Source organism: Biomphalaria glabrata, chromosome 6, assembly GCF_947242115.1.
Source record: "Biomphalaria glabrata chromosome 6, xgBioGlab47.1, whole genome shotgun sequence".
NCBI lineage: Eukaryota > Metazoa > Mollusca > Gastropoda > Planorbidae > Biomphalaria > Biomphalaria glabrata.
Genome location: NC_074716.1, coordinates 24330528 through 24351470, shown reverse-complemented (window position 1 = coordinate 24351470; position 20943 = coordinate 24330528). Strand labels below are relative to the sequence as shown.

At 36.5% G+C, this 20943-nt stretch overlaps 1 protein-coding gene across 5 annotated transcripts in view; it reads left to right on the top strand.

Moving 5' to 3' along the window:
* LOC106060553 (uncharacterized) overlaps nucleotides 1-20943 on the top strand; it is a 100703-nt gene that overhangs the window by 22940 nt on the left and 56820 nt on the right. The window contains exons 1-2 of one of the 5 annotated variants that reach the window (XM_056032213.1): nucleotides 2720-3481; nucleotides 16618-16716. The exons of 2 other annotated variants lie outside the window; for them this stretch is intronic. The gene's annotated coding sequence lies outside the window, so the exon portion shown is untranslated. Of the gene's footprint in view, nucleotides 1-2719; nucleotides 3482-16617; nucleotides 16717-20943 lie in introns of those variants that run through there. 2 more of the 5 variants (XM_056032212.1, XM_056032211.1) reach the window with 2 other exon arrangements.

The following is a 20943-nucleotide window of genomic DNA, read 5'->3' as shown; positions in this document are numbered from 1 at the left end:
CGCCTCTTTCATCGTTGGAATTTTTTTTTTTGGATATATAGCATCTCTAGACATGGGCATGGTGGTCGTGTCGTTAACAAAAGCGTGTACCTGATTTTTTTCTGGGCGTTATGTTGACATTATAGGACAATGGTAATGGTATAATGAAACCGGCATTTTTGTAAACCTAAAGATGGCTGCATGACTGCCTGGTTGTGTGGTATTCGCTCTGAACTTTCGTCTTAATGATATTGGGTTCAATCCCTGCCCGCCATCTGCGGTAGGTTTGTGCTAGAATGTTATCATTTAGTTTCAAAAGAACTTCTGAAACAAGAGTGGTCAGTTGGTCATTGTAATGACCTCATTAAACATATGCACATTCTGATTCTACACTATGTAAAAGCGTGAGCTTTTGATTGTGGGCATTTACTTGATCCAGAGTTCAAGTTCTTGAAAGATTTGTTTCCGGCCGAATTGGATGCAGGTTCGAAATGAAGTCACTGGAATACAGCTGATAAAGTAAACACTTGCATGGAATTTCGAAAGTACAAAATCAAATTCAGTTAAAATATGTCTTTAAATACATAGATGTCACTGAAAGAAACGAGTTTCTTCTTTCCACTTTTAATATCATTTTATTATCATAGTAATTTTATTATCATAGTAATTTTATTATCATAGTAATTTTATTATCATAGTAACTTTTACAAGTCCGGTTGTCTCCGCAATATTTTCTACAAGGCCATTTTTAATTTTGGAAACTATTTGAACCGATTTCACGGCACTTACTTCATTTCCACATTTGTTTCCAATAATTTGTTTTGCGGAATCTATAATGTCATTTGTGACATGTGAAGGTGTCACTGCCACCCAAAAGAACTAAGACCCTAGTGGAACAAAGGATTGCACGTCTTGTTTGTCTCTTATTCAGCCTTGACATGACTGTCCCCCCCCACTGTCCCCCCCCCCCCCACGACTGTCCCCCCAAAAGTATCTCAGTGTAAAAAGAACAAGTTTAGAACAAAGTTTGGTAGAGAACGACAACGTATGCAGCCTGGAGCTCAGCCAGTTTTGGGCAGTTATGACTGGTTAAACAAAAGTGAGGAGGGAAGTGGAGATGGGTGGCAGGTGGCATAACTCTGGGGGTACTTTCTCCAGCAATAGGTTCTGTCAACATTACGTCTGCTGAGACGTCAGAGCTTACTTCAGCTCAAATCTCTTTCGACCTTTTCCTGCGGCACAGAAAGATTTCGGTTTCTTTTTCCCAACCCTCCACAGCAGCTATACGTTGAGTTTTATTTGGTCTCTTCAATGTAATGGTATCCTGAGTGTGTTTGTGTTGGCTTGGATGTGTGTGCGTGAAAGTATGTGTGTGTGAGCTAAGTGCTTATGTGTGTGTATATGTGTTTATGTTGTGCTTCTTCTTATTTTCACGTTAGGAACATTTTTTTTTCTTTTCTCTTGTATTGTGATGTAGTAACTTTTTTTTTCGGGCGAAATATGTATACAATCTTGTAAATATTCTTGTAACTGTTATATTTCTTACTATCGGAGACATCTGCTTCGACCTTCGCCAGGCGGAACTTCTCGTTCACTCAGGCTGGTAAGGAGGAGCTCTTGCTGGCCTAGAGCTTCATGAGCCTTGGTGGTTCAACACTTAATGGCAAATCAAAACTACCGAAGTTTTTAGCTTTGTATTGTCTTTGTTTGACTATACGAGGAATGACGCTTAAAATAATGCTAATTTGTTTTCTCTATATTTGACTTTGTTTCTTTGACCATAGTGTGCTAGGTTTGACACAGAAAATGAAATAATGACAAGAGTAGGCTGATTTTTTAATTTTTTTTGAGACTGTCGACTGAAATCCTGCAGCCATACATGGAAACACAGTAACAAGGATCTATTGTACGTGAGAAGATTTGTTACAATTTCATGTAGTAACGTGAGTGGAACTGTGGCACACATTTTCCGCCGTTTTATTTGCGGACACTTGCAGGCCAATTTTGGGCAAAGGCCAAATAGCGATCTGCTGGCCAAGAGCAGGTTGTTCATGTAGGCTTACCCTTATTACTACAATAGTTTGTATTGCAAGTCAAGTTGTCAAAGTATTGTAGTTTTGGACACATTTGCTTGAAAGTGACCACCCAACAGTGGAATACTAAATGAATTGTTTTGATATTTTTTTATCTGATCTATTTTTCTTGTTTCTGATCTCCTTTGTTTCTTGTTTGTGATCTTCTTTGTTTATTGTTTCTCCTCTTCTTTGTTTGTTGTTTTTGATCTCCTTTGTTTTTTTGTTTCTGATGTTCTTTGTTTGTTGTTTCTGATCTTCTTTGTTTCTTGTTTCTGATGTTCTTTGTTTGTTGATTCTGATCTCCTTTGTTTGTTGATTCTGATCTCCTTTGTTTGTTGTTTTTGATCTTCTTTGTTTCTTGTTACTGATTTTCTTTGTTTGTTGTTTCTGATCTCCTTTGTTTCTTGTTTCTAATCTCCTTTGTTTCTTGTTTCTAATCTCCTTTGTTTCTTGTTACTGATCTTCTTTGTTTGTTGTTTTTGATCTCATTTGTTTGTTGTTTTTTGATCTTCTTTGTTTCTTGTTTCTGATCTTCTTTGTTTCTTGTTTCTGATCTTCTTTGTTTCTTGTTACTGATCTTCTTTGTTTTTGTTACTGATCTTCTTTGTTTGTTGTTTTTGATCTCCTTTGTTTGTTGTTTTTGATCTTCTTTGTTTCTTGTTTCTGATCTTCTTTGTTTCTTGCTTCTGATCTTCTTTGTTTCTTGTTACTGATCTTCTTTGTTTTTGTTTCTGATCTTCTTTGTTTGTTGTTACTGATCTCCTTTGTTTGTTGTTACTGATCTTCTTTGTTTTTGTTTTTGATCTTCTTTGTTTGTTGTTAGTTGATCTGGTGTCTTTTGTCTGTTGCTTGGTCTTTTGGTCAGTTTTCTAGTATTTAATCTACTTTATCTATTTTCTTAGCTATTGAGTCCTATGTATGTCTTTATCTCTGACTTTGGGTCGTTTTCTGGATTAATTCTCTTGAATCGTCTTTGTCTCTAGTTCTACTTCAACTGACATAAGCAAATACAATGACAGCCAAACAGGCCGCGACTGATTTGTAGACAAACTTGGGAAGAGAGAAAGGGCAAAAAGAAACAAAGAAATGTTTCAAGAAAGATAGAAAAGAGAAAGGCATCAAGTAGACATGGATAGGCTCTTTGCCAAATCAACTTTTTGAGAACCAATGTCTACAATGCTTAACATGGTAAAAACTGGGTCAACATTGTTAAGTGCCTAATTTAATTAACACTCTGTATCTACATGTTAGGTCTAATTAAAATGATAGAACTATCACTCTGTGAACAAATACATGATTTCTGGCTCTTCTGTCGTGGATTAAAACTGGTTCATTATATAACAAAATTATGGATGTTGCAAATATTTTTACTATAATCTATGTTTCGTAAAGAAAAAAAACGTAACTCTTGGTGACTGTATAATCAGGTAGGTAGAATAAATAATAAATAATTATATACATGTAAGTGATCTTTCTAAAGCATGACCTTTAACCTATTAATGTGTGTACATTAAGTTTACAACAATTATATGACTAAACAGGCGCACTCTTGAAGAAGCCCATAATTTCATAATGAAAGTCAATCACATATAATGTCTACAGATTAACGCGTATGTTGACATAATTAGCCCATGTGTTGATTTTAAAAGCCCATGAATTAACGTGTTGAGGTGGTTTAATCTAGTGGTCAGCCAACTCGTCAACCTCGAAAGACCTAAGTGAAACAAAATATCAAATTTAAGATTATCAAAAGAGCCATTTATTTTAAACGTAAGCTTTTGTTATAAAAAGAACAACGATATTTGAGCTAATAACTCAATTGTCTGTCATAATCAGAATTTTAAATGATTTGGTTTTGGACACTTTTTCATTATTCCATCAAGCTTCGGTTTTGTTCATAAACGTTTTCTTAGTGACATAGACATGTTAATAAAAGTTCAGAAAGATCACCTCTTTGATTATGAAACTGTTCAATATAATTACAAATGTTACGATTGTTTTGGCTTAATTCACATTTACTTTTATCCAATACCCGGTAGCTCTAAAGTGCCATAAAGACACTAGAATTTTAATATTCTTTGTTTGTTTTTTAATCCAGCAGCTGTAGGATCTTTATCAAAGCCGCCAGATATTAAAGGCTGACAAAATAATACTGCCAGCGTGGCACTAAAAGGTTTTAAACAAAGGCAAAACGTAGCTTTGCTGTTTCTAAGTCTAGACCAGCTTCCTTAATATTAAACTGTGTAGGCACGGTGGCTGAGTGGTAAGGACCTTGGTTTCCGATCCGGAGGGTCGCGGGTTCGTATCCTGGTGAAGACTGGTATTTTTATTTTATTTCTGTATTCTTATGGCGCCTCTGAGTCTACCCATCTCTAATGGGTAAGTGACAATAGTTTGGGAAATAAAGCCGTTGGTCGTTATGCTGGCCACATGGCACCCTCCTTATCTGTGGGCCACTGAAACAGAATACCTTTACATCATCTGCCCTATAGACCGCATGGTCTGAAAGGGGAACTTTCCTTTTTTTAAAACTAATATTTAACTGTATAGTTCTGAAAAAGCGAAAGTTAATATTTTACTTTTCTTGACAAGATTTCAATAGCTATGTAAAGTGAATTGCTCTCAATCTGTGGCCAAAAAAAAGTGACAATTTGCTTTCGAATGAAATATGTTTCCTTGTAAACTGACGATTAAACTGATTTCGATGAGAAGTCTAACCCACCAAGAACTAAACAAAAAATAGATCCACAGAGCGTTTGTCCGCACTGCAGAGTGACCACTCTTCTCAAAAAGAAATACACTTTGATTCGTATTTCAAGGAGCTGTAGAGCGAAACATTTCAAAACGTTGTCCTACCAGACCTTGCTAGGCAGCAGAACATCTGCTTACTCACTTTATACCTCCATTAGAAAGTGTTTAAATTAGCGATTATAAAAAGGGCTTTAGCTAGATGGAGTTGAAAGTCATAATCACAAAATCAATTCATCAATTTCTTCAGTAAATGTGTGCGCACATTAATACTTCATTGGTTAATAATGTTAATAATTAAGAATAAAAAATGGTTGTTAAGTAACTCATTATTTTTTTTTCTTTCAAAATAGTGACGAATCAATTTCTTGCCTGTGTCATACTTGTCTCTCTGTTGAAAGCGAGGCATCTTTTTTTTTTTCAATAGTATTTGATGTTTTTTTATTTTACATTTTCCTCTATCTAGAAGTAATTATCTACTTCATGAGTTTTTCCTTTGAGTAGCAATGATCCCAAAAACTTTTCTTTATTGCCTTTAGTGGAGATAACTTACGCAAGAGTCGCATACGTCTCCCCAGCGTTATTGTCGTCCTGGTAGCCCGGTAATGGTGAATGAATTTAGAACAAAGTATTGTGTACCCATTGCATATGTTGTTTTGTTTGTAATTTGAGAAAGTCTTTCGGCGCGAGGCAATTCTACGCAGATAGTGGTACAGATCTTTGTGATCAACTCTCCGTGTCATTGTTGCCTTCTAAACATGTTTCTTTTAGGCGTAAAAAAACACACACTCTTCTCTTACAAGTTAATAAGTAACATTCCTTGCCTGCACTAGACTTTCGAGGAAGAGAACCAAGGTGTCACTTAGACAGTCGTAGACTCTGGTAGCGACTTATGTCAATGTAAGTTCAATAAAAAAAAATAAAAGAAAGCTTTATCTTAAAACAGATGTTTAATTGAGTATCACTTTGTTAATTTTTAAAAATACCCCCCCCCCCCAAAATCTAATTTTTAATTTTTATGTAACTTCCCCATAGTTTTTGCCGTTCGTTTTTTTTCACAAAAATGAATCTGTAGGAACTGTGTAGCATTGGAAAAGTGGATAGAATCGTGAACTATTCACACAAGAAAGACACAGTATTTACGCCAGGCTATCACAGAAGAGCTGAGAAGACAAAACTTGATGAGAATGTTCTAGACGTTGTCGTGTGCTACAAAAATGTTTCTTGACATATCTATAGAATGTTAACTGTTTACCAGGAGCAGATGTACGCTCTATTAGGTCGGGTGTACACAAGTACGCAGTTTATCATGTTCGAAATACACTCACTATGTGACTTCATCCAGGTATCCGTCATTCAGGCAGACTTTACGTTGGTAGCATTGTCTTGCAGGCTTCTTCTTTGTCACACACACAAATGTCCATTGTGAGTTTATCAGCGAAACCTCAATCTCAGTGTTGCAATTATACCTGAGAATGCATCAGACAAAAATCACAAATCTTCAGGGGCTGTGGGTAACAGTTTCTTTTAGAACAGTCTTGATAATACAATTGACTTCTATGAATGAGTGTGATCTAACAAAAAGATTTCAAAGGTTGCTGAATACTTTGACATCACAATAAATAACATAGTTAAAGCTGGACACATTCACAATTGAACACGGAGGAGAAGACCCTAAAAAGAAAGATGTCTGATAACTGTAACCCTATAGCCCATTAGTTATGATGTAACTAGACAAATAGTTAGACGACTCCTAAGCAACAAGACTAAAAACTTTTTAAAGAGAGAGAGAGAGAGAGAGAGAGAGAGATCTATCAGTTATATAGTAGAGCTCTCTTATATCTTGAGTTAGTTTCAAGTATTATCAGATCTCTGCCTCATGGTCTAACCGTAACGTACACCAACACTAGAGTGCAGACAATCTCCTCAATAGACTTCATGATAGTTGGAACAAAATAAACGGTTTGTAACTGTGCCAAATGTGTTTCTTTCTTCCGGTGTGTTGAATCAGGTTCTTGTCCTCTGTAGGTCTTATTTAACTGCTAGAAGTGGTAAGTAGAGTAATAATGGCATTTCTAGTAGAAATTAGAAACATTAATAATATTAATACTAAATAGACACAACTCAAAAAAGGGGGGGGGGGAGAAATAATGATTATAATGTTGCAATGGTGAGGCAATGGTTTTAGATCTTGTAGGTAGAAGGTACTAGTTCAAGAAATAATTGAAAAAATTAACATGATAGTAAACCTTGACTAATTGGTTTCATTTAATGTGCAGATGTGATATTGATGTAGGCTTAGTACTATAAAATTAATGGTAGCAAATGTAATAAGATTTAACAGCAGCTTTATTAAAGAGGAAACTCTAGATGATTTAGTCGATATTTAATTCCTGCAGTTGTTGGACATTATAATGTCAGAAGTCTAGGAATTATGTTTGTTAGTGTGTCTCCAAAATCTACACAAATATGACTCTTTTATTGTCTCCATAGTTTACCAATGGACTTTATATTTCTACTAATGTAAATTACATTCATCAATGTGTCTCACGTCCACTGGTGTGTCTTAGATCTTCCTATATGTGTCTTGAATTTTTCTTTGTGTCCATGATTCCATATCTACTGAACTAAGTCCACCAATGTCAATTACGTTGAATGTGTCTCAAGTCCACTGGTGTGTCTTAGATCTTTGTGTCCATGACTCCATATCTACTGAACTAAGTCCACCAATGTCAATTACGTTGAATGTGTCTCAAGTCCACTGGTGTGTCTTAGATCTTTGTGTCCATGACTCCATATCTACTGAACTAAGTCCACCAATGTCAATTACGTTGAATGTGTCTCAAGTCCACTGGTGTGTCTTAGATCTTTGTGTCCATGACTCCATATCTACTGAACTAAGTCCACCAATGTCAATTACGTTGAATGTGTCTCAAGTCCACTGGTGTGTCTTAGATCTTTGTGTCCATGACTCCATATCTACTTGAGCTAAGTCCACCAATGTTAATTACGTTGAATATGTCTCAAGTCCACTGGTGGGTCTTAGATCTTTGTGTCCATGACTCCATATCTACTGAACTAAGTCCACCAATGTCAATTATGTTGAATGTGTCTCAAGTCCACTGGTGTGTCTTAGATCTTTGTGTCCATGACTCCATATCTACTGAACTAAGTCCACCAATGTCAATTACGTTGAATGTGTCTCTGGTACACACAAAAATCTTTTTCTTTTACTTTGCCATGCAACTGACCTAAATGTTTCGTTTCCATCTAAACCGAGAAACTGAGTGGAAGTAAAACCAAGATCTTTCCAAATTGTTGACCATTTGCTGTAGAAAGCATGTGATTGCACTTTTCAAATAATAAGATCACAGGAGTCTCCTTCATGATTGACAGATGGCGTCAGGAAGCCAAAGAGATTTCCACGTCACATGCACGCACAGACCTACCGCAGCCATCGATCCCTTATCATTACAGACACTTATAGCGTAATTGGTACGCCGGATTTATACAGTAGTGGGGTCGTCTTAATACACCGCCCTGGTGTTTATTTACTAGAGACTAAAGGCATTTAAACACGCACAATACCCCCAGTTTCCGTGGGGTGATAAAAGACATACGCAAGCTGTGCTTACTTTGACCCCTGTGCATCCTAGAAGGTCATAGCTCTGACATTTTATACTCATCCGTTATCTGTCTGCGAGTTATGTTTTTATGAAATTAGCGTGCGTGTGTGATTATCTCTCTTGCTACAAGATGTTACCCCCCTTGAGTTCCGTGGCCATTTTAATTAACATCGTAACATTTTGGGTCATTATTTAATAACATGTTCAAGTTATGTTTTTTTCTTAAATCTCTTTCTGCGAGTTGTGGCGTTGCTAAGGTAACATGGACACTTGTTGTTTTGTTACGTGGCTAAAATTGAAAGATACTTTTAATAAGTGAATAAAGGAAGAATGGAGAATTAAACAAGAAATTCTGCGTGTATAAAAACCCATTGTGACCTTTGAACACGGTTTAAAAGACAAAGTCAGCGGCGCCATTGAATGCAAACCAATAATGAATAGTTTTACTTTTGGCTGTCACTGTCAGGGTGTTATAGATTGTGTGTGTGTGTGTGTGTGTGTGTGTGTGTTTCTATGGTGACGGTGACAAGGAGGTAGCGATTGGTTGGTGGATATGCAGGGTGAATGATGCAAGATAAGCGGTATTCTCGTAAGCCGTCCTGAGTACAAGAGACGACTCCAGAATGCCAGAGTGAAAAGACGTGTTTTTGTAGAGAGTTAGATTTTATTTTAAATGTTATTTGATATTATTACACAAGTCTGCTACATTTATTTCATTTCATCTCAAATTGAATTTGTCTCTATTGTACTAAAAATTATATGTTCACAAAGAAGTGACTCAAATTATTTGAACTTTTTTATAAGTTAAAATATAATACGCCTACAGAGGTTAAGTTGTCTACCAGCAGTTTGGTGCTACATGTCAACCACACTCAACGACATAGGCGAAATAATGCTATCGTCTGCTCAGACTGTCAGTTTATATAATTTAGTCCCTCAACGTAAGAACTGAAAACAAAATGTTTCTCTACCGAGGCTCATGTCTAGTAACACATAATAGTTACATAATGTGCATTCATTTGTTTTCAGAGACTGAGATGATAGTCAAATATTGACCTTATGTCATGATAGCTTGAGTCTACATTTTTGCTCCTTTTTATGATCTGCGACCTAAGAATATTTCTAGTAGTTTCAAGAGTATCTTAAATGCAAAATTTAATCTTCTTAGCTCCCTTTGACTCTCATAATCTATTTTAAGCTCAGACCTACGCTAAGCTGTTTTTCGAGGAAGAATGTGTAGCTAAACAACTAGCAGTTTTTGTGATCTTGACAGTTTGTTTTCTTACTGACCGTAATACATTTACATTTGTAATCAAAGTATGCTTTGGACTAGAGAGGAGAATGGGACATAATTCCAGTCAGGCCATGTGTTGACCTAATTAAGAAGCCAATGTGTTGAGCTTTGTTAATGTTATACACCTTTGTGTTGGCTACTGTTGACGTAAAAAGCCCATGTGTTGACCTAATTATAAAGCCAATGCGTTGACCTAATTATGAAGCCAACGTGTTGCGCTTTGTTAATGTTATAAAAAAAAAACCAGGTCCACAAAAGTGATTAGGCCATTGCGCACTGAGCATGCTAAAAGCAAAAGAATTGCGCTAAACAAAAAACAGTATAAAATATTAGTCTAGAATAGATCTATCCAAAAAAAAATAAAAAAATGTTTGATTGATTCGAAAATATTTGATACAATTTCACTCAATATAAACAATTTTTAAAGTATTTTTTTCTTTTTATTTGACTTGTTTAAACTGTCTTATTGTAAATGGTGCAATTTCGTTTTCTAAAATATCACGTGATGAAATGACACGTGACATATCGCCAAACAAGGTCACTGTCTAAATTTAGTTCAAGAATGATAATTGTCAGTAAACAGTTCTCGTGGATCACAGAGCGATCTTTTCCTTAAAAACTTCTATTACTTCTGTTCCTGTAAATGCACTCAGCAGTGCTATTCTAGGCTTCGGCTGTGTTGAAATATACTTTTCTATAAAATAGAAATATATACTCTATGTTTCAATCTTTTACATATATGTAAAATTGATTCTATAGGAATTACATTTTCCTTTTTTTTTTTTTTTTTTTTGGGGGGGGGGGACTCCTTTGATATAACAGCGTCTTTAAGTTTTCAATTAGAAACAAAAGTGACGTTGCTTCAGTTTTAGTGACAGTGTGGTATTCACTAGGACTGTTGTAAGATAGATAGATAGATAAATAGATTAATAGATAGATAGATAGATAGATAGATAGATAAATAGATAGATAGATAGATAGATAGATAGATAGATAGATAGGTAGGTAGGTAGGTAGGTAGATAGATAGATAGATAGATAGATAGATAGATAGGTAGGTAGGTAGGTAGGTAGGTAGATAGATAGATAGATAGATAGATAGATAGATAGATAGATAGATAGATAGATAGATAGATAGATAGATAGATAGATAGGTAGATAGGTAGATAGATAGATAGATAGATAGATAGATAGATAGATAGATAGATAGATTGATGGATAGATTGATGGATAGATAGATAAATGAAATAAACGCCAATGCACACCGAGATTCAAACTTGAGATCTTCAGTTTGGATGCTGATCTCTCTTACCATTTGGCCACACTTCTTTAGACTTTGACAATATCAAGATACTAACACGTCATTCGCATGTGAACTAGACTCCACAGTTTACATAAAGCTTTCAAAAGAAACAAATCGAGTTGAAATCGATCCTGCTTTAAAATCAATTCTTCCCTCGTAGGCTCTAGTAGATATATAAGGATTGTTTTTACGCGGTGTAGCTCAAGTTAAAAAGATTGGGAAACAATGAAGAAGGCTAATGTTACATTGGATTGAGGTGGTTAGTTAAAGCACAGTCAAGTTCAACTTTCAGATCTTGTGATCTATGGGGCAGATGGTGTTTCTGTTGCTCACGGTTAATGTAATTCACATGCATGACAAGGGTGTCATGTGGACAGCACAACGACCAACCTTTACTTTTCCCCAACTAATAGCAGGTACCCATTAGAGCTGGGTGGACTCAGAGGAGCCCAAAGATCCCGCAATTAAAAATCTCAAGTCTTCAACAGGATTCGAACCCTGGACATCCGGTTTTGGAGCCAAGCGCTCTACCACTCAGCCACCGTGGTTAGTACCTCCTTATATTTCAGAAGTTAAATCTTATGGCCCGATATCCAAAAGATTTTCCGGGGATCCTTGATTAGGTTCAAGAATATTAATAGATGGTAATACATATTTGTAATAGCAAAGTATTAATAGATGGACAAGTACATTAGGAATAGCTAAGGAATATAAAATTTTAAAAAGGTCTAGTTGATAGGATTCAAGATTTATGGCAAACATTTCAAAACTTGCGAAGGTATTTGATTCCTGAAGAGTGTTTGTTGGAAAACGCTCGTGTTTGTGATCAATTCTCATGTGTAATGAATTCAAGTTCTAATGTTTTTTGTTTGGTGTAATGCACAAATTGTAAGACAAATTTTCATACGGACAATAAAGATTATTATTATTATTAAGTCTCAGTGACGACAAATGTCCTTCAAACACCCTGTACTGAAAGTGGAATAACGGAGTTTTAAAAAAATCTTTCTGTTCTAGCCTTAATGGAGAGGAACCGTCTGATTCATTTAGTGTCATTGCGAGCTTGCTAGCAGACAAGATATATCCACTGACAAGATGTATCCACTGACAAGATATATCCACTGACAAGATGTATCCACTGACAAATTAACACTGGTTCCGTGGATCTGAAATGATGTGCGCTACCTGGAATGATAAAGCTGAGAGGCAATACGACCAATACTCACGCACACTATTAATAGCACATAGATCACGTGATGTTGTGAGGACGTAGCTATGTCCATGACATTTGAATCAGATCAAACGAAATGTGCAGTTTTCGCCTAACTAACATAGAAAGCAGGTTGACTGTAAGCTTTATGCTAAGCCAACACAGTTTTCAGAATGTTTCAAATGCAACGGAAATGACGTAATCCCAGTGGATTGATGCTTTCAGAGATACTTCTTCTTTGTAATTGTCGTACAGTTGAGTCAAAAGTCTTTGGAATTCTAGACCCATAGAAGCTCCCTTCCATCGGCCTGTCTGAACAACTGTTCTAGGGATCCAAGCAGATGGAAATATGTTCTTTCACTGATGATCCCAAGATGCTCGGGATAGAGACCTCCCCCTTATTCTCTGTTCCACCTAAGTCGTGTGGGTGTCCCGTGAGCTGTGTGTGAGTGGCATGGTTGTTGGAGCTCTCCTCCGTCCCCTCAAAGAGGGGAGGGGGGGGGTCTGTTTTGTTTCCGTATCTAAAGACCATTTTCAGTTGGGCGCCATATTAAGCAAATATTATTTTGGGCAACAAAAATATTTGTTAAAAAAATGCAGTGAACAAATTTGATTTTGGAATTGCATTTTCTATAGCTGAAAATAGCATGATATTTTGCTGTAGGCTTTAATCATTTGTTATATATCTACCATAACAGCTTGTCTGAAAGTGAATAAAGTTTGTACAAATCTGAAAAAAAAAAAGCCAAAAAAGGCAAAAACATAAATTTTAAACAACGATTGAATAGCGCGCGGTGAGGCGTAAAATCCTTCTTTATCTCAGTATTTTTATTATCGGCGGTGTGGGATGCGAGAGAAATGCGTTGTTTTCTACATGGCATTGTAAAAACCAAACAAACTAGACTGGAAAATACCCAAATTTTGTGTCAGATCGTTATGTACGTAACTCTCTTTCCAGCTGTAAGGGAAGTCAGCTTGTGAATCTTGGAAATCTGTCGAAATCTTTGGCTTTCGGGACGAAAAGTGCTGAGAAGGGAGCAATGCTATAATTCTGCCACTACACTGACGCATCTGGTGCGCACTAGCACACTGTTCAACACAAGGGATGGACGGAGAGAGAGAGACACGGCTGGCAATAGACAGAACTTTGGGAGTTGATTGCTGAATTGTATTCACCAGAGGCTTCAGACAATGCCAGTGACAGATCCTTATGGAGACAGCTTGCCGCGGGGAGGGGGGGTGAAGGGGGCGGGGATCTAAGTCTCTTTTTACCTTATTTGTTTGTTATTGGGGATCTAAGTCTCTATTTAGCTTCTTTGTTTGTTATTGGGGGTCTAAGTCTCTATTTACCTTATTTGTTTGTAATTGGGGGTCTAAGTCTCTATTTACCTTATTTGTTTGTTATTGGGGGATCTAAGTCTCTATTTAGCTTATTTGTTTGTTATTGGGGGGTCTAAGTCTCTATTTACCTTATTTGTTTGTTATTGGGGGTCTAAGTCTCTATTTACCTTATTTGTTTGTTATTGGGGGGTCTAAGTCTCTATTTACCTTATTTGTTTGTTATTGGGGGATCTAAGTCTCTATTTAGCTTATTTGTTTGTTATTGGGGGGTCTAAGTCTCTATTTACCTTATTTGTTTGTTATTGGGGGATCTAAGTCTCTATTTAGCTTATTTGTTTGTTATTGGGGGGTCTAAGTCTCTATTTACCTTATTTGTTTGTTATTGGGGGGTCTAAGTCTCTATTTACCTTATTTGTTTGTTATTGGGGGATCTAAGTCTCTAGTTAGCTTATTTGTTTGTTATTGGGGGGTCTAAGTCTCTATTTAGCTTATTTGTTTGTTATTGGGGGGTCTAAGTCTCTATTTACCTTATTTGTTTGTTATTGGGGGGTCTAAGTCTCTATTTACCTTATTTGTTTGTTATTGGGGGATCTAAGTCTCTATTTAGCTTATTTGTTTGTTATTGGGGGGGTCTAAGTCTCTATTTACCTTATCTGTTTGTTATTAAACGTATGTTTAGTTATTCAGTTCATTCCGTTAAATGTTTGACCTAAACTTATAACAATATATAAGTCTGTGGTCTGGATCTTTAGGCCTATCACCAAACTAGAATCCATCTTTTAATGCTGCCATATTAAGCAAAAGTAATTGCTCCCAAAAGGTGTCGTCAGCTGCGTAAAGGAGGAATTGAATTTTTTTTAAAAATGTATGTGACTTGTTGAAATGTTGGATTGGATCTAAAAGTTGGATGTTACACCTTTGAATTCATTAACCAAAATCTTTTTTTTTTTCTTCATGTAAATGTGAACTTGTAAAGTGCTGCCTAATCAGTTGTCTAGAACTTACTGAATGCATTATGTAATGTTGAGTTACTGCTGGCCATTGTTGAAAACACGGTTTTAGAGATAAAACAAGTTGGTTGGAAGCCAGAGTTAAAAGGCAAAATGTTTGATCTAAAGATTGAATTATGAATTATGTATGCATCTGAACACATCTGTCACCCCATGACTTTCGTCGTAGGGGTGCTGTGACTGTTGGACTAACCAAATTCCTATATGCAGCTGTTCTAAGCTGGATATCAAAAGAGTATGCATATTATGCATGCATTATGCATAAACCATATAAAAGTGTTTATAAATATTTATTATGTCCTTTATTATGCATTTTATCAAAGAATTAAGCATACTAATGTTCATTTCGTCCGTCAGGAGGTTTGGATAAGAACTTAGTAATGTTCATTTCGTCCGTCAGGAGGTTTGGATAAGAACTTAGTAATGTTCATTTCGTCCGTCAGGAGGTTTGGATAAGAACTTAGTAATGTTCATTTCGTCCGTCAGGAGGTTTGGATTAGAACTTAGTAATGTTCATTTCGTCCGTCAGGAGGTTTGGATTAGAACTTAGTAATGTTCATTTCGTCCGTCAGGAGGTTTGGATTATAACTTAGTAATGTTCATTTCGTCCGTCAGGAGGTTTGGATTATAACTTAGTAATGTTCATTTCGTCCGTCAGGAGGTTTGGATTAGAACTTAGTAATGTTCATTTCGTCCGTCAGGAGGTTTGGATTAGAACTTAGCTATGTTCATTTCGTCCGTCAGGAGGTTTTGATTATAACTTAGTAATGTTCATTTCGTCCGTCAGGAGGTTTGGATTATAACTTAGTAATGTTCATTTCGTCCGTCAGGAGGTTTGGATTAGAACTTAGTAATGTTCATTTCGTCCGTCAGGAGGTTTGGATTAGAACTTAGCTATGTTCATTTCGTCCGTCAGGAGGTTTTGATTAGAACTTAGTAATGTTCATTTCGTCCGTCAGGAGGTTTGGATTATAACTTAGTAATGTTCATTTCGTCCGTCAGGAGGTTTGGATTATAACTTAGTAATGTTCATTTCGTCCGTCAGGAGTTTTGGATTAGAACTTAGTAATGTTCATTTCGTCCGTCAGGAGGTTTGGATTAGAACTTAGTAATGTTCATTTCGTCCGTCAGGAGGTTTGGATTAGAACTTAGTAATGTTTATGTTGTCCTTCAGGAGGTTTGGATTATAACTTAGTAATGTTCATTTCGTCACCAAATTCCTATATGCAGCTGTTCTAAGCTGGATATCAAAAGAGTATGCATATTATGCATGCATTATGCATAAACCATATAAAAGTGTTTATAAATATTTATTATGTCCTTTAGTATGCCTTTTATCAAAGAGTTAAGCATACTAATGTTCATTTCGTCCGTCAGGAGGTTTGGATAAGAACTTAGTAATGTTCATTTCGTCCGTCAGGAGGTTTGGATAAGAACTTAGTAATGTTCATTTCGTCCGTCAGGAGGTTTGGATAAGAACTTAGTAATGTTCATTTCGTCCGTCAGGAGGTTTGGATAAGAACTTAGTAATGTTCATTTCGTCCGTCAGGAGGTTTGGATAAGAACTTAGTAATGTTTATATTGTCCTTCAGGAGGTTTGGATAAGAACTTAGTAATGTTCATTTCGTCCGTCAGGAGGTTTGGATTAGAACTTAGTAATGTTCATTTCGTCCGTCAGGAGTTTTGGATTAGAACTTAGTAATGTTCATTTCGTCCGTCAGGAGGTTTGGATTATAATTTAGTAATGTTCATTTCGTCCGTCAGGAGTTTTGGATTAGAACTTAGTAATGTTCATTTCGTCCGTCAGGAGGTTTGGATTATAATTTAGTAATGTTCATTTCGTCCGTCAGGAGGTTTGGATTATAACTTAGTAATGTTCATTTCGTCCGTCAGGAGGTTTGGATTAGAACTTAGCTATGTTCATTTTTTGAAGCTACGACCGAAACCTATACAAAAAAGACAAGCTAACAAAAACAAGTTGTTTTTTTTTTTTTTTGATAAATTCAAAAGTTCTATCCCATTTCTATTTCAGTCAGTTGTGTGGGTTACCAAAGGAAAAACAAACTACCAAGTGGAACAAACTTTTACAATTAAAATTCCTGAGCAACTTCAAGGTGTCACGATAAGGCAGGTAGTAATCCATGAGAAAGAAAGTACATAGAACATGGATTTCTCAGATGTAGTTTATAGCCTTTGACCTTGCGGTTTTCTTTTAAATAAAAGAGTTTTGGAAAATATATGAGCATTATTTTTCGAGGATAATACATATGAGAATAATATGGGCATAAGGATACTACTACTACGTTACACGTTGGTCCTTTAGCTGGCCGGAAGATGGGTGGGGGGTTTCATTCTAGATGGGGCTGGGGAAGGGGAGGTAAGGAAAAAAAACACCATCAATTTAGAGGAGCTCGCGCAAGTCCCCTGTTCTCTATGTACGATATGCTTCTGATTTTGTTTTAAATGCAGGTTCCTTTAGTTAGCCAAGTGTAATTATGTAGCTAAAGTCTAAATGTGTCAGTGTTGATAACATTCTTATACTTCCGTATCTATGTGTAACTATGTTAGAAGCTTATTACACGCGCAGACAAAACTACATCGCTTACAAACAACCACAGAAACAAGTGTATGACAACCACAGACTAAACTACACGACAACCACAGACACAACTATATTGCTTACATACAACCACAGACACAACTATATGGCAACCACAGAATAAACTACATGACAACCACAGACACAACTATATTGCTTACATACAACCACAGACACAACTATATGGCTTACAAACACTCTCAGAAACAACTACTTAACAACCACAGAAAATACACACCCACACCTCCATCTAAAGCTACTCACGTGTATCCTCATTTGACTTATTAAGTATGAACAAAAAATTAAACGTACAACTTTTCTCTCGCTCTCTCTCTCTTACTCTCTCTCTCTCTCTCACTCACTCTCTATCTCTCCAACAAGAGCACTAGAAGAGATGTGCACAGCCAGTAATCATGTGCCTGTGTAACCAAGTCTTAAGTCCCACCTGGCGTGACCTCACTTTCGGGAACTTATACAACACCAGGAGAACTCAAACTTGGGGAGAGCAGACGATAGAGCAAGGGCTGTTACCCAACCATTTTGTTGGACTCGAAATAATTGAAAATAAATGAAATAGTCAAACAAAAAGTAGTAAAGGAAGTCACTATCACTTAACATACGTATAATAAAAACCACCTGAAGCTACAGGGATTCTGAAATCGTGAGTCTCTGGAATGAAAAGAGGAGACAATCTGCACATCAAATCCTCGGAGGAGATTGTTGTTTTAGGTTGTATTCTCTGAGTGCGAGCCATTGATAAGAAAAAATGGAATTCATAATAAAAAAAACAGAAATGATAAGATTACTAGATCTGTCTCTTTCCTCGACAACCCCTTGCCAACTCCCGATATCTAGAAATAATAGTCCAAGAGTTATTTTGGCTGTATGATGCACATGCCAAATGATAAACTACGCCAGTTATCGTCCTTTAGATAATTTTTTGTATTATTGATCTCGTCATAATCATAGCATTATGTTGTTTTTTATTTTTACTTGTATTTCCTTTTAAACAGCATGTTCACATGAATTTCATATCTCACTAATGTATTCCATGACAAAATCTCTACTTTATCAACTATGTAGCAATTTAGTATTGTGCAGGTAAATATCCATTACGAATTTTATTATGAGGTTGACCCTCTTTCGGTAAGCACGCATTTCATTCATGATCTGATCTGACAATTTTCCGCTTTTCTGTCAACCACTCTGTAGTTGGCTTCCAAACCAATGAGCTGGAGTTCAAGTCCTAGAGAAGCATACGATTGGAGAAATCCACTGATTGGCACTGATCCTTCTTTTGAGCCTTACATTCTGGAGTGGAAAGTTTAAACATTGCTGCTGACATCCTCTTGAACCGTTGGCCAAAGAACAGGGTTAGTTTAACAACTGCCCTATAGGTCGCTGAGGCTCTAATGGACGGCATACTTTTTATTGTTATTACAAAGCTTATATCAACTCACTCTGTCTTTCTGTATGGTAAAAAGTTTGTACACGTTATTTCTCCGACATCCATTCTCGCATCAAGCTGAACATTTGTACAATTATTTCTTTTACCTGACAACATAAGAATCAATAAAAAAAAATTAACCAATTAGTTAATTAACTATTGGTAATTAAATATTTTGTTTGGTATCTCAAGCAAGGGAAAGAATTTGTACTTGTTGAAGTGGTGGTATAAGCTGAGTTAGTGCTCTTGAATTTGTACTTGTTGAAGTGGTGGTATAAGCTGAGTTAGTGCTCTTGAAGATTCGAGCCATGAGTGAGTGAATATTGTTTTTATGCATTTAAAAAACGATCATGTAAACATTCACCAAGATACCCCCCCTTCTTCCCTCATCCTTTCAAAACTGGTCCAGACAAGTGATAGGATCATAGCGCAGTGAGACAAGTGATAGGATCATAGCGCAGTGAGACAAGTGATAGGATCATAGCGCAGTCAGACAAGTGATAGGATCATAGCGCAGTGAGACAAGTGATAGGATCATAGCGCAGTCAGACAAGTGATAGGATCATAGCGCAGTGAGACAAGTGATAGGATCATAGCGCAGTCAGACAAGTGATAGGATCATAGCGCAGTCAGACAAGTGATAGGATCATAGCGCAGTGAGACAAGTGATAGGATCATAGCGCAGTGAGACAAGTGATAGGATCATAGCGCAGTGAGACAAGTGATAGGATCATAGCGCAGTGAGACAAGTGATAGGATCATAGCGCAGTGAGACAAGTGATAGGATCATAGCGCAGTCAGACAAGTGATAGGATCATAGCGCAGTGAGACAAGTGATAGGATCATAGCGCAGTGAGACAAGTGATAGGATCATAGCGCAGTCAGACAAGTGATAGGATCATAGCGCAGTGAGAAAAGTGATAGGATCATAGCGCAGTGAGACAAGTGATAGGATCATAGCGCAGTGAGACAAGTGATAGGATCATAGCGCAGTCAGACAAGTGATAGGATCATAGCGCAGTCAGACAAGTGATAGGATCATAGCGCAGTGAGACAAATGATAGGATCATAGCGCAGTCAGACAAGTGATAGGATCATAGCGCAGTGAGACAAGTGATAGGATCATAGCGCAGTCAGACAAGTGATAGGATCATAGCGCAGTCAGACAAGTGATAGGATCATAGCGCAGTATGAAACAATGGGTAAAAAATAATTCAAACGGCACAAGAATTATTATGCCAAATGGAGGTATCATCATATGAATGACCCAAACTAATTGTTACAATTACACTTTAAATAAGCTTTTTTTAAAAAGTATTTTTTATGTTTTTCTCTGCACTTCATTAACTTCATTAGCTTCTTGTGTGTGTGTGTGTGTGTGTTGTTTTTTTCTGCCCTAAACCTTTTATCGAAAATGAAAGATCATACATTAGCTTCCATCGAAGTAGTCAGGTTTGACCTGACCTGTAAAAGAATGAATTAGTCCATGTTTAGAGAATGTATTTGTTTATACTTAGAGAATGGCATATGAAAGAACGCCAGCCTTAGTGGTGCAAAGAACTAACGTAATTAAGATGCGCCGAGAAATGGAATATGGACTAAAATATAGAAAGAATTCAAGCTCCCACCTTCTGAAGTACAGTAGATATGCCAAGTCCAGTGGGAATCTTTTTGTTTCCACAAAGTACGATAGGGAGAAAATGTCATGCATGGAATTTTACCTGGAACCCTCATTTTTTTTACAGGTGAATGGGACAAATTACTGTAAAAAGTCCCATCTTCAGAGAAATATGATATTTATATAGATCTAGATTTATAGCTTTTGATTGGCTGACATGGATTGTGCGCGTAGTTTTTTTTAAATCTGACCTACCTGTGTTAGTTTCATATGTCCTCCTTTTTAACAAAGCTTCTATCAACTCACTCTGTCTGTATGTCTGTCTGTCTGTCGGGCCAATGTTTGTACATTTTATTTCTCCCACACCCAATCTCGAATCAAGCTGAAGTTTCGCAAAATTATTTCTTTTACCCGACAACACAAAATCAATTTAAAAAAAACAATTAGTTAATTAAGTATTAATAATTAATTATTTTGTTTGGTATCTCAAACAAGGGAAAGAAATTGTACTTGACTGAAGTGGTTGTATAAGCTGAATTAGTCCCATTTATAGATTGTCTTCTGAGGCTTACTACAAATTTAATTACATAACTAGTCCAAACTAATTGTTACACTTAATATAAGCTTTTTTTTTAATTTCATTGTTAACACTGTCCATTTTCAACATCAAATCTTATAGTGAGTTATGCGATCT